This window comes from Mandrillus leucophaeus, unplaced genomic scaffold (genome assembly GCF_000951045.1).
Source record: "Mandrillus leucophaeus isolate KB7577 unplaced genomic scaffold, Mleu.le_1.0 Scaffold1682, whole genome shotgun sequence".
In the NCBI taxonomy this organism is placed as follows: Eukaryota; Metazoa; Chordata; class Mammalia; order Primates; family Cercopithecidae; genus Mandrillus; species Mandrillus leucophaeus.
In genome coordinates this window covers 55,018-67,290 of record NW_012101679.1, presented here as the reverse complement: position 1 = coordinate 67,290, position 12,273 = coordinate 55,018, and the positions used below count along the sequence as shown (strand labels likewise).

The 12,273-nt window shown below is 35.2% G+C and overlaps 1 pseudogene; it reads left to right on the top strand.

The window, feature by feature from the left end:
- Positions 1-10,663: 10,663 nt before the first annotated feature.
- Positions 10,664-11,635, top strand: LOC105537073 (annotated as a pseudogene).
- Positions 11,636-12,273: the final 638 nt, after the last annotated feature.

Genomic DNA, 12,273 nt, shown 5'->3' with positions numbered 1-12,273 from the left:
AAAGAAATATTATGAACATCTTATCTGATCACAATATAATAAAACTAGAAATCAATAACAAGAAGAATTTTGGAAACTGTGCAAATACATGGAAATTAAACAATATAGTCTTAAATGACAAGTGAATCAATAAAAACAATTAAGAAGTAAATTGTAAAATTGTGGGAAACAAATGATAATAGAAACACAACATACCAAAACCTAGGGAATACTACAAAAGCAGTACTAAGAGGGAAGTTTATAGCCAAAAGTGCCTACATTGGAAAATAATAAGAATTCTCAAATAAACAACCTGATGATACAGCTTAAAGAACTAGAATAGCGATAGCAAATGAAACACAAAATTAGTAAAAGAAAAGACATAATAAAAGTCAAAGCAGCAATAAATGAAATTGAAATGAATAAAGTACTACAAAAATCAATAAAACAAAAAGTTGCTTTTAGAAAAGTTAAAAAAAATTGACACACCTTTAAGCAGACTAAGAAGAAAGATAGAAGATCCAAATGAATAAAATCAGATATTAAAAAGGAGACATTACAACTGGTACTGCAGAAATTCAAAGGATTATTAGTAGCTACTATGAGAAACCATATGTAAATAAATTGGAAAATCTAGAAGAAATGAACAAATTCCTAATACAAAAATACTACCAAAATTGAACCAGGAAGAAACCCAAAACCTGAAGAGACCAATAACAAATAACGAGATCAAAACCATAATAAAAAAAAAATCTCTCTAAAGAAAAGCCTGCAACCCAATGGCTTCACTGTTGATTTCAACCAAACATTTAAAAAAGAATTATTATTGATCCTACTCAAACTATCTCTAAAAATAGAGAAGAAAATACTTCAAAACTCATTCTACAAGGCCAGTATTACCATGACACCAAATCTAGACAAAGAAATATCCCAAAAAAGAAAACTAAAGGCCAATATTGCTGATGAATATTAATGCAAAAATCCCCAACAAAATATTAGCTAACTAAATTCAACAATACATTAAAAAGATCACTTATCATGACCAAGTGGGATTTATCCCTAGAATGCAAGGATGGTTCAACATACACAAATAAATCAATGTGGTATATCACATCAACAAAATGAAGAATGAAAACGATACAATCATTTCAACTAATGTTGAAAAAGCATTTGATAAAATCCAACATCTCTTCCTGATAAAAACCCTCAAAAATCTGGGTACAGAAGGAACATATTTCAACACAATAAAAGCCATATATGATAGACTCACACTGGTATCATACTAAATGGGGGAAAACTGAAAGCCTCTCCTCTAAGGTCTGGAACACAACAAGGATGCTCACTTGACCGGTGTTGTTCAACATAGTACTGGGAGTCTTTGATAGAGCAATCAGACAAGAAAAATAAAGGGCATCAAAATTGAAATGGAAGAAGTCAAAGTGTCCTTGCTTGTAGATGATATGAGATTGTATTTGGAAAAATCTAAGGACTTCACAAAAAAAAAAGTATTAGAGCTATTAACCAAATTCCAAAAAGTTGCAGGATACAAAATCAATACACAAAATTAGTAGCATTTTTATGTGCCAACAGTCAACAATGTGAAAAAGTAAAAAGGCAAACCCATTTGCAATAGCCACAACTAATGTTAGATACTTAGGAATTAACTCAATCAAATAAGTGGAAGACATGCACAATAAAAATCATAAAACACTGAGAAAATAAATTGAAGTGGAAAAATGGAAAAATATTTTGTTTATGGATTGGAAGTATTGATCTTGTTAAAATGCTTATAATGCCCAAAGCAATATAAAGATTGAATGCAATACCTTTCAAAATATCAATGACAGTCTTCACAAAAATATTTTAAATATTCTAAAATTTATATAAAGCCATACAAGATGCAGAATAGCCAAAACTATCCTGAGCAAAAGAAAGAAAACTAGAGGAATCATATTACCCGACTTCAAATTAACTTCAGAGGAATAGAAATCAAAATAGCATGGTACTGGCATAAAAACAGACACGTAGACCAATGGAACAGAATAGAGAACCCAGAAACAAATCCACACACCTACAGTGCACTAATGTTCAACTAAGGTGACAATAACATACACTAGAAAAAAGACACTCTTTTCAATAAATGGTGTTAGGAAAATGATATATCCAGAATAATAAAACTGGAATCCTGTCTTTTGCCATGTACAAAAATCACACCAAAATGGATTCAAGACATACATCTAAAACCTTAAACTATGAAATTCTTACAATAAAACATTGGGGAAAATCTCCAGGACATTGGTTTGGACAAAAATTTTTCGAGCAATACCCCACAAGCACAGGAAATCAAAACAAAATTAGACAAATGTGATCATATCAAGTTAAAAAGCTACTGTGCAGCAAAAGAAAACAATCAGCAAAATGAAGAGACAACCCACAGAATGAAAGAATATGTTTGAAAACTGCCCATCTGTCAAGGGATTAATAATCAGAATATATGAGGATATCAAACACTGTATTTAAAAATTAATAATCAGATTAAAAATGAAAAAATATTTGAAGAGGCATTTCTCAAAAAAGACATACAAATGGCAAATAGGCATGTGAAAAATGCTCAACATGATTTATAATCAGAGAAATACAAGTCAAACATTTCAAATGGCTTTTATCCAAAACTCACGCAATAACAAATGTTGGTGAGGATGTGGAGATAAAGAAACCCTCATACACTGTTAATGGGAATGTATATTAGTACAACCATTATAAAGAACAGTTTGGAGGTTTCCTCAAAACACTAAAAATTGAGGTACCCTGTGATCTAGCAATCCCACCTCTGGGTATATATCCAAAACAATGAAAATCAGTATATTGAAGAGATATGTCCACTCCTATGTTTTTGGCAACACTGTTTACAATAGCAAAGATTTGGAGCAACCTAAGTGTCCATCAACAGATAAATGGCTAAAGAAAATGTGGCACATATACACAGTGAAGTACTATTTAGCCATAAAAAATGAGATTCTGTCATTTGCAACAACATGGATGGAACTGGGTCATTATGCTAAGTGAAATAAGACAGGCAGTGAAGGATTACCATTACATGCTTTCATTTACTTCTGGGATCTAACAATCAAAGTAACTAAACCCATTGAGATAAGAGTATAGAAGAATAGTTACCAGATGCTGGGAAGGGTAATATGAGGGTAGCTTGAGGTGGGGATGCTTAATGAGTAGGAAAAAAATGGAAAGAATGTATAAGACCTAATATTTAATAGCAACTCAATAGGGTGACTACAGTTAATAACAATTGTATTGTACATTTAAAAATTACTAAAAGAGTATAATTGGATTGTTCTTAACACAAAGGATAAATGCTAGGAAGGATAGGTGCCTCATTTTACATGATGTGATAATTATGTATCACATGCTTGTATCAAAACATCCCATGTACCCATAAACATATATGCTATGTAAGACCTAAATTAAAATAAAAGATTTTTAAATGTAGGTAAACCAATCATGCTCAAAAAGAATGAATCTGGATGCATCACAATTTTCAATTTCAAACTATATTACAAAACTATAAATCACAACAGTATAGTACTGGTATAAAAACAGACACATAGGCCAATAGATCAGAACAGAGTGTGGAAACATATGATAAGCTATTCTTTGACAAGACCATTGATAATATATAATGGGTAAATGATATTTTCTGTAATAAGTGGTGGTGGGAAACATGATGCCACATGCAAATGAATGAAATTGAACAGTTTTTATAAACTATATAAAAAATCAATTTAAATGTGTTAACTTAAAAAATATACTTGAAACAATAAAACTTGTAAAAAAAAGACTTACAAGGAAACCTCTTTGTCGTTGGTCTCAGCAATGATTTTTAAAAATTTCACACTGAATGCAGAGACAAAAAAGAATAAAATAAGCAAATGGGACCACTTCAAACTAGTACGTGTCTGCACAGCAAAAGAAACTCAACATAATGAAAAGGCAATTTACAGACTAGAGAAAAATACTTGTAAAGCCCATATCTGATAATGGGCAATATCCAATACATATGTAACTCATATTGGCTAAAAAGAACAAAATTAAAATAACCTGATTTAAAAATGTGCAAAGGACATAAATAAGCTTTTCCAAAGGCATACAAATGGCTGACAGGTATATGAAAAGGTGCTCAAAATTACTAATGATCAGGCATATGAAAGTCAAAACCACAATTGGATATCACATCACACCTGTTAGAATAGCTATTCTCAAAAAGGAAAGAGTGTTGTCAAAATGGTAAAAGAAGGAGAACTCTTATACAGTGCTTGGGGGAATGTAAATTGGTTCAACCATTATGGGAAATAGCATGGTGATTACTCAAAACACTAAAAATATTAAAAATAGACCTACCATAAGATCTAGCAACATACTTCTGGGTATCTATTCAAAGTAAACAAAATCAATATCTTAGGAGGTATTTGTACTCTCTTGTTTGTTGCAACATTATTCACAATGATCACAATATAAAAACAATGTAAGTGTCCATGATACATATACATATATAGCTATATATATAATAAAGTATTATTCAGACATTAAAAAAGAAAATCCTGCCATTTGCAACAACATGCATGAACCTTGGGTACATTAGAATAACTGAAAGAAGCCAGATACAGAAAGACAAATATTTTATGATCTCATTTATATGAGAAATCTAAAGAATCTAGCTCAGAATGACATATTAGTCTAATTTTTACTTGATGACCGGTGGCTGGGAAAAAATAGACAGGGCACGGTGGCTCACCCTTGTAATCCCAGCACTTTGGGAGGCTGAGGCAGGTGTATCACCTGAGGTCAGGAGTTAAAGACCAGCCTGATCAATGTGGCGAAACCCCATCTTTAGTAAAAATACAAAAATTAGCCAGGCGTGGTGGAGCGCACCTATAGTACCAGCTACTCTGGAGGCTCAGGCAGGAGAATCGTTTGAACCCAGGAGGCAGAGGTTTCAATGAGCTGAGATTGTGCCACTGCACTCCAGCCTGGGTAACAGAGTGAGACTCCATCTCAAAAAAATAATAAAAACAATATAATAGATAGTGGTTCTCCTGTTATCAGATGAATAAGCCCTGGAGACCTAATATACAGCATAGTGACTATAGTTAACAATACTGTATTTTATACCTAAAATTTCCTAAGAGAGTAGATTTCAGGTGTTTTTACCACACACACACACACACACACACACAGATTCACACAGACACACACACTCACATGTGAGGTGATGGATTATGTTAATTAGCATTATTAGGATTATGTTAATTAGCATGATTGTGGTAATCATTTCAGAACACAATGTATACAACTATCAAAACATCATTTTGTACTCCCTAAATATGTACAATATATTGTACTCCCTAAATTGTACGTTGTACTCCCTAAATATGTACAATGTATACATCTATCAAAACATCATATTGTACTCCCTAAATGTGTACTTTATGTCAATCATACATTAATAAAGCTGAACAAAAAAGATACATATAAAATACCAATTAAATGTTATTTTATGATCATTTGTATAAAAGACATCCAGATTTTTCTGAGCCATGTGCCCATCTTGTCCACAACCACACAACTATGGTTATTTCAAGCAAAGTCTAGGTGCCACTGTTTTGGCATATAAAATAAGAAATTGTCTAATTATTATCGTGGCATCTTACATGTACTAAAATACAGTACTGCTCATTTTTACAGTTAATGTTGGACTTTTATGTGGTTAATGTGTTGGACTTAAGTTGGAACATTTTATCTTTCTTCCTAGAACTCCTACATATTAATTGAATACATACGGTGGCCTGAAAAAAAAAGGTTTACTTTTTAGTAATAGTCAAAGTTTTAAAAAACATATAAAATTATGTTTTAAAATAGATGATGGATTGTATATCTACAAATATATTGCACTCCTTGTTTGCTCTAATTATGTCATCTAGTAAATATCATTATGTGTGTGTCTTTGTGCATGTTCTCTCTGAGTGTGTGTGTGGGGGTGAGAGAGAGAGAGACTAAAATAATTGCTGAATCGATATCCGTATTAGTCCATTCTCACACTGGTAATAAAGACATACCCAAGACTGGGTAATTTATAAAGGAAAGAGGTTTGATTGACTCTCAGTTCAGCATGGATTGGGAGGCCTCAGGAAACTTACGTTCATGACAGAAGGGGAAACAAACACTTTCGTTTTCACATGGCAGCTGGAGAGAGAAGTGCTGAGCAAAGTGGGGGAGCAGAAACCCCCTTAGAGAAACATCAGGACCATGAGAACTCACTCACTGTCACAAGAACAGCATGAGGGTAACTGCTCCCATGATTCAATTACCTCCAACCAGGTTCCTCCCACGACGTGGGGATTATGGTAACTACAATTCAAGATAAATTTGTGTGTGGACACGGCAAAACAATATCATTCCACCCATGGTCCCTCCCAAATCTCACATTCTCACATTTCAAAACACAATCTGTTTGTTGGTCTAACTCAGATGGGGATAAAATATTATCAGTTTTTTATAATGTAAGGCTTTAATGAGCAAGTAATTTAGACACCAAAACAACATGGAGCTTAGCAATTCTTGCTCCATGAAAATAATAGAGCCTGTCCTGATGTTTGCAGCTGATAGGATTACCCATGTAGCTTCTATCCAAAAGGATGGAATAAAAAGGGCAGAGACTGGTAGTTTTTTTTTTTTTTTTCCTGTCTCTGCCTGGAGATAGGCAAGCCCAAGAGGCTAAAGGACAGAGACATTTCAGAACCTGTTAGGTGTTTGATGCATACAACAGTGATCAGAATTCATCAGATCAGCTACTTTTTTGCCCATGAAAACACCAGTATGAGGCTAGTACAGGACTAGTATATGGTTGCATAGTGCTAGTATGAAAGTGTGATGGGTAATTTTCCGAGATTAGACAAGGTCAGACACGTTCAGGGTAGCGTGGCCATAGACAGTGATAGGTAATTTTATGTGTTAAATTGGCTTGAATATGGAGCCCATTTTTCTGGCACAAACAGTATTCTAGATGTTGCTGTGGAGGTATTTTGTAGAGGTAATTAACGTTAAAAATCAATTGGCCTTCAATAAATCAGATTACCCTCCATAATATGAGTGGGTTTCATTCAGTAAGTTTAACGTCTTAAGAGCAAAAACTAAAGTTTCTCAGACAATAAGGATGTCTAAATTAAAACTGTAACATAGAAATCCTACAGGCACATGAAGCATAAGAACTCTGGAGGCATCTAGGCTACCTCCATCCAGATTTCAAAGAATGCATCAGAGACTCTCAAGGTTCAGGCAGAGAACTTCCACAAGGGCAGGACTTCCACAGATATTCCCTGCTAGGGCAATTTCTAGTGGAACTATGGGAGTGATGCCATCACAGAGGGTCTCTTCTAGGGCAATGCCCAACAGAGCCAGAGAATCATGACCACTGCAGAAAATCCCTAATGGGGCAGTGCTTAGTGGAGTTATGGGGGCAGGGTTGCTTCTGAAACTCCAGAACTATAGAGTTACCGATGTGCATGGGAGTTACCACAGCATGGGAAAGTTGTAGGCACCCAAATCTAACCCCTAGGAGCTGCTGGTTGGGCTGCTCCCAGCAAAGCCATTATGTTTGGGCTTCCTAAAGGCTTGGAGGCCCAACTAATACCTACCCAAGTATGTCCAGAAGGCAAGACATAGGGTCTAAGAAGATTTTTCTCCAGCCTAAGATTTAATGTTTTTTGCACTGTTGGATTTTGGACTTACTTGGGAGCTGTTATCCCTTTCTCCTTTCCTATTTCTTCCTTTTGGAATGAGAATGTTCATCCTGTCTTTCCTATCTTGTAATCTGGGAAGCCCACAGCTTGTTTTGTTTCACAGGCTCACAAGTGAAGGACAATTTGTCTCAGGATAAAATACACCTTTGAGTTTCATAACTGATTTAGATAATATTTATACGAGGCTGTGGACTTTAGACTTTTGAGTTAGTGCTAGAGAAAGTGTCAATTTTGGAAGACTAGTGGGATGTATTGACTGTATTTTGAATATAAAAAAGACACACATTTAGGGGGACAGGGTAGAATGCTATGATTTAAATAGATATTTTGCTACAAAATTCATATATTGGGACCTAATATCCAATGTGATAATATTAAGAGGTGGAGATTTAGGAGAAGTGATTAAGTAATAAGGTATCCATTGTTATGAGTGAGACTAGTGCTTTTATAAAAGAGGTTGAAGGGAGTGGCCTATTCCTTTATTGCCCTTCCACCATGAGAGGACACATTATGTATCCCCTCTGGAAGACGCAGAATGAAGGCACAATATTAGTTGCAGAGGAAGTCCTTAAGAGACATTAAATCTGCTGGTCTCTTGATCTTAGACTTCCCAGCTCCAGAAATGTGATAAATACATTTCCATTATTTATAAATTACCCAGTTTGTGGTATTTTTTATAGCAGAAGAAATGAACTGAGACATTCAGTGTCATTCTAACAATTGTGAACACGCCAAGGAAAAGAACAACAGGGAATTAGGGACCATTATTAGAGGTGAAAGGAAGCCCGAGATGTGTGAAAAAAGAAATCCTAGGACAACAGTAGGCCTACTGAAACTCTTACAAATTGGAGTAGGAAGACAGAAGTTTCTTCAAGGGATATTTATTGTGGGAAGAAATGAACATGAAGAGACAGGAGATGTATTTGATTGTTTTGAGATGATGTTTACACGATGTGTGGCAGACAATTGGCATTACTGAGGAGAGTGCTCAGAGAACGCTAAGCAAATGAACTAAAAATGCATTTTATTAGGAAAAACGAATTATTGGCAAAAAAGAAATGTTGTCCACATTTTTTCTTTCTTTTCTTTTTTTTGTCTTTTTCTTTCTTTCTTTCTCTTTCGTTGAGACAAAGTCTCGCTCTGTCACCCAGGCTAGAGTGCAGTTGCACAATCTCAGCTCACTGTGACCTCCGTCTCCCAGATTCAAGTAATTTTCATGCCTCAGCCTTCTGAGTAGCTGGGATTACAGGCATGTGCCATCAGGCCTGGCTAACTTTTGTATTTTTCTGGAGAAACAAGGTTTTGCCATGTTGGCCAGACTGGTCTCGAACTCCTGACCTCAAGTGATCCGCCTGCCTCAGCCTCCCAAACTGCTAGGATTACAGGCGTGTGCCACCACACCCAGCCCCAATTTTCTCCATGTCTCATTGTAGCAAAAATATTGTAAACAATTAGTACAAATTTAAATACAAACAAATATATATTTATATTGGAAATATGAGAGAATAAGTATGTTTGCGTGTGTGTAGATGAGTACTATGGTTTGAATGCAACTGTCCCTCCAAAATTCAAACGTTGGAATTTAAACTCCAAGGTGATGGTATTACAATGTGGGGTCTTTTGGAAAATGATTAAGTCACATGGGCTCTGCCCTTGTTAATGGGATTAATGCACTTAAAAAAGAGGCTTCAAATATTTGCTTAGCACTTTTGCTACTTTTGCTCTTGACCATGTGAGGACATAGTTTGAATGCTCTCTGGATGATGCAGCAAAAAGGCATTATCTTGGAAGCAGAGAGCTGCCTCACCAGACACCAAAACTGCTGGCACTTTAATCTTGGACTTTCTGGCATCAAGAATTATAAGAAATATATTTATATTCTTTATTAATTATCCAGTATTAGGTATTTCCTTACTGTAGCACAAACGGACTAAGACAGTGGGAAAAGGGGTACCATAAGAATTCAAACATTATGTTAATTAACTGTAAATAAATGACAAAACTTGAGAATGATTAAACAATGATTATTGTGACATTGTGTTTTTCTAAGTGTTACAGAAGTGTCAAATCACTGAATCCTCAAACAAACCTGTGCTGTATTCTTGTCTCCATTTTACAGAAAAGGAAACAGAGACACAAAAGGAATAAACAAGTAAGAATTTATCCACTACCTGTTACTATCTCCTCTTGTCCTAAAAGTGAATAATGAAGAGGGGTATAAGGATATGTTTTGGGCACATAACAAAATATGCTTAAATAGTGGACTGTGGTTGTTTCTAGGGAGTGACATTTCAGTGTAGGCAGTAGTGAGGCATGGGGCTGCTCTTTCTCATTATAATTCTGTAGGACTGTTTGATTTTCTAAATAATGTACATTATAATGTTAAAATAATAATAATTTAATTGAACAAAATAAAAGTATGCATGGTCTATATATTGTAGGCACTCCTCTGTGGTGTTTGAGCATCTTCAGAATTTCCACTCAATTGTGACTACTTGATGCTTTGTATAATATGTCCATGAAAAGGCAACCTAATTCTGAAATGCTTTTTAGCAAATGTGAATCTCTTACTTTATTGTTCTTTTTACTTTAGTCATATGTTGATGATACCTTTTTTACACTTGGTAGGCAGGGAGGGAGAACTATTGTCAGAAAACATGTTATAACTACCATTGAAAAAAGTCACATTGTATTACCTTTTTCTGTACATTGACAAAATCTATTTAATAGAATCATTAGGCAGTGATGTCATAAAAATGGGAGTTGATTCCATGGTAGAAGTGACCTGACTTCCTCCCACAAAGGGAGTCAAGTCATCTCTATCAATGAGGCTCATTTTGCAGGTGCTGAATTTGTACCCAATGTTCCCAGTTATGTCTGAACCAATCAGGGTCCTTGTGAAAGAAGCAGCTGATCAAATTGCATATTCAGTGCTGTACAGTATTGGAAATGGATGAGTCTTTGATAAAAACCAGCCTACAATTCTTTTGCTGATGTGTATCACCCCTATGATTAGTGTCCTGGATGGTGTCCTAATGAAACTGCAAGACTGTGCCCTTTCCCTTTGGAAAGATGTCATTGCAGCTGACAAAGAAGAGCTGGTCTTCAAAGACTTGGATGTGACAATTCTTGTGGTCTCCGTGCCAAGAAGGGAAGGCATGGAGAAGAAAGATTTACTTAAAGCACATGTGAATATCTTCAAATGCCAAGATGCAGCCTTGAAGAAATATACCAAGATGTTAGTTAAATTTATCATAATGGAAAATCCAGTTAATACCAACTGCCTGATTTTCTTCATGTCAGCTCCATCTATCCCCAAGGAGAACTTCAGTTGATTGATTCATTTGAATCACAACCGAGATGAAGCTCAAATCACTCTTAAACTTTGTGTGACTGCTGAAAATGTAAAGAATGTCATTATCTAGAGGGACAATTCCTCAATTCAGTATCCATATGTCAACCATGGCAAGGAGAAATTGCAAGAAAAGGAAATTAGTGTTTATGAAGCTCTGAAAGATGACAGTTGGCTCAGGGAGAATTCATCATGCCTGCAGCAGCATGATGCTGCTGTCATCAAACTTGAATACTATCCAGTGCAATGTCTACCATGAAAGCTATCTCTGACTGTCAGAGATATTTGGTTTGAAACACCAGAGGGTGAGTTTGTGTCCCTGGGTGTTACCTCTAATGGCAGCTCTTATGGTATTCCTGATGATCTGCTGCTCTGCTGTGATAATCAAGAATGAGACCTGGAAGTTTAAGTTCTCCCTATTAATGATTTCTCATGTAAGGAGATGGATCTTACTGCAAAGGAACTACTTCTGAAGCATTGGACAATACACTAGTTTTGAAGTTCTTTTCTTTGTCTGACTAGAAAATCATTTTGATGTTACTAAATGTGCCAAAGCTCAAGAATCTAAATAGCATCTCTGACTCTGGTACCAAATAATAATAATGCTATACTTAAATTACATGTAAAGAAAACATATCAAAGAGTATGTGCTTCTTTGTACATATTTGTAAATGACAATTTATTATCATGTTGTTACTGCTGCATTTTAAATAAATATATACTCAAATGAAAAATAATAAAATATACTAAAACTATTGGAAAGAGTTTATAAAATGTATTAAGAAGAAACGTTTGCAATTGTCTGCAGTGTACTATATGTTTAAGCAAAAGCAACATCTTTTGGGAATGTCTCTAACCTTAAGGGAGACTGCCTAGAATTGAGAAAAGAGAAAGAAAAAGAAAGGCATTTTTAGACTGAGGAGATGGGAAAGCCCTAGGCATCAGCTGTGCTTCAATTCAAGCCTGGAGAAAAATTAGTTCAGATTGGAGCAACAAATTAAGGTCTCAAAGAGACTTTTCAAAAGAAAATAGATCGAGAGGGCGGAGCAAGATGGCCGAATAGGAACAGCTCCAGTCTCCAACTCCCAGCGCGAGCGACACAGAAGACCGGTGATTTCTGCATTTTCAACT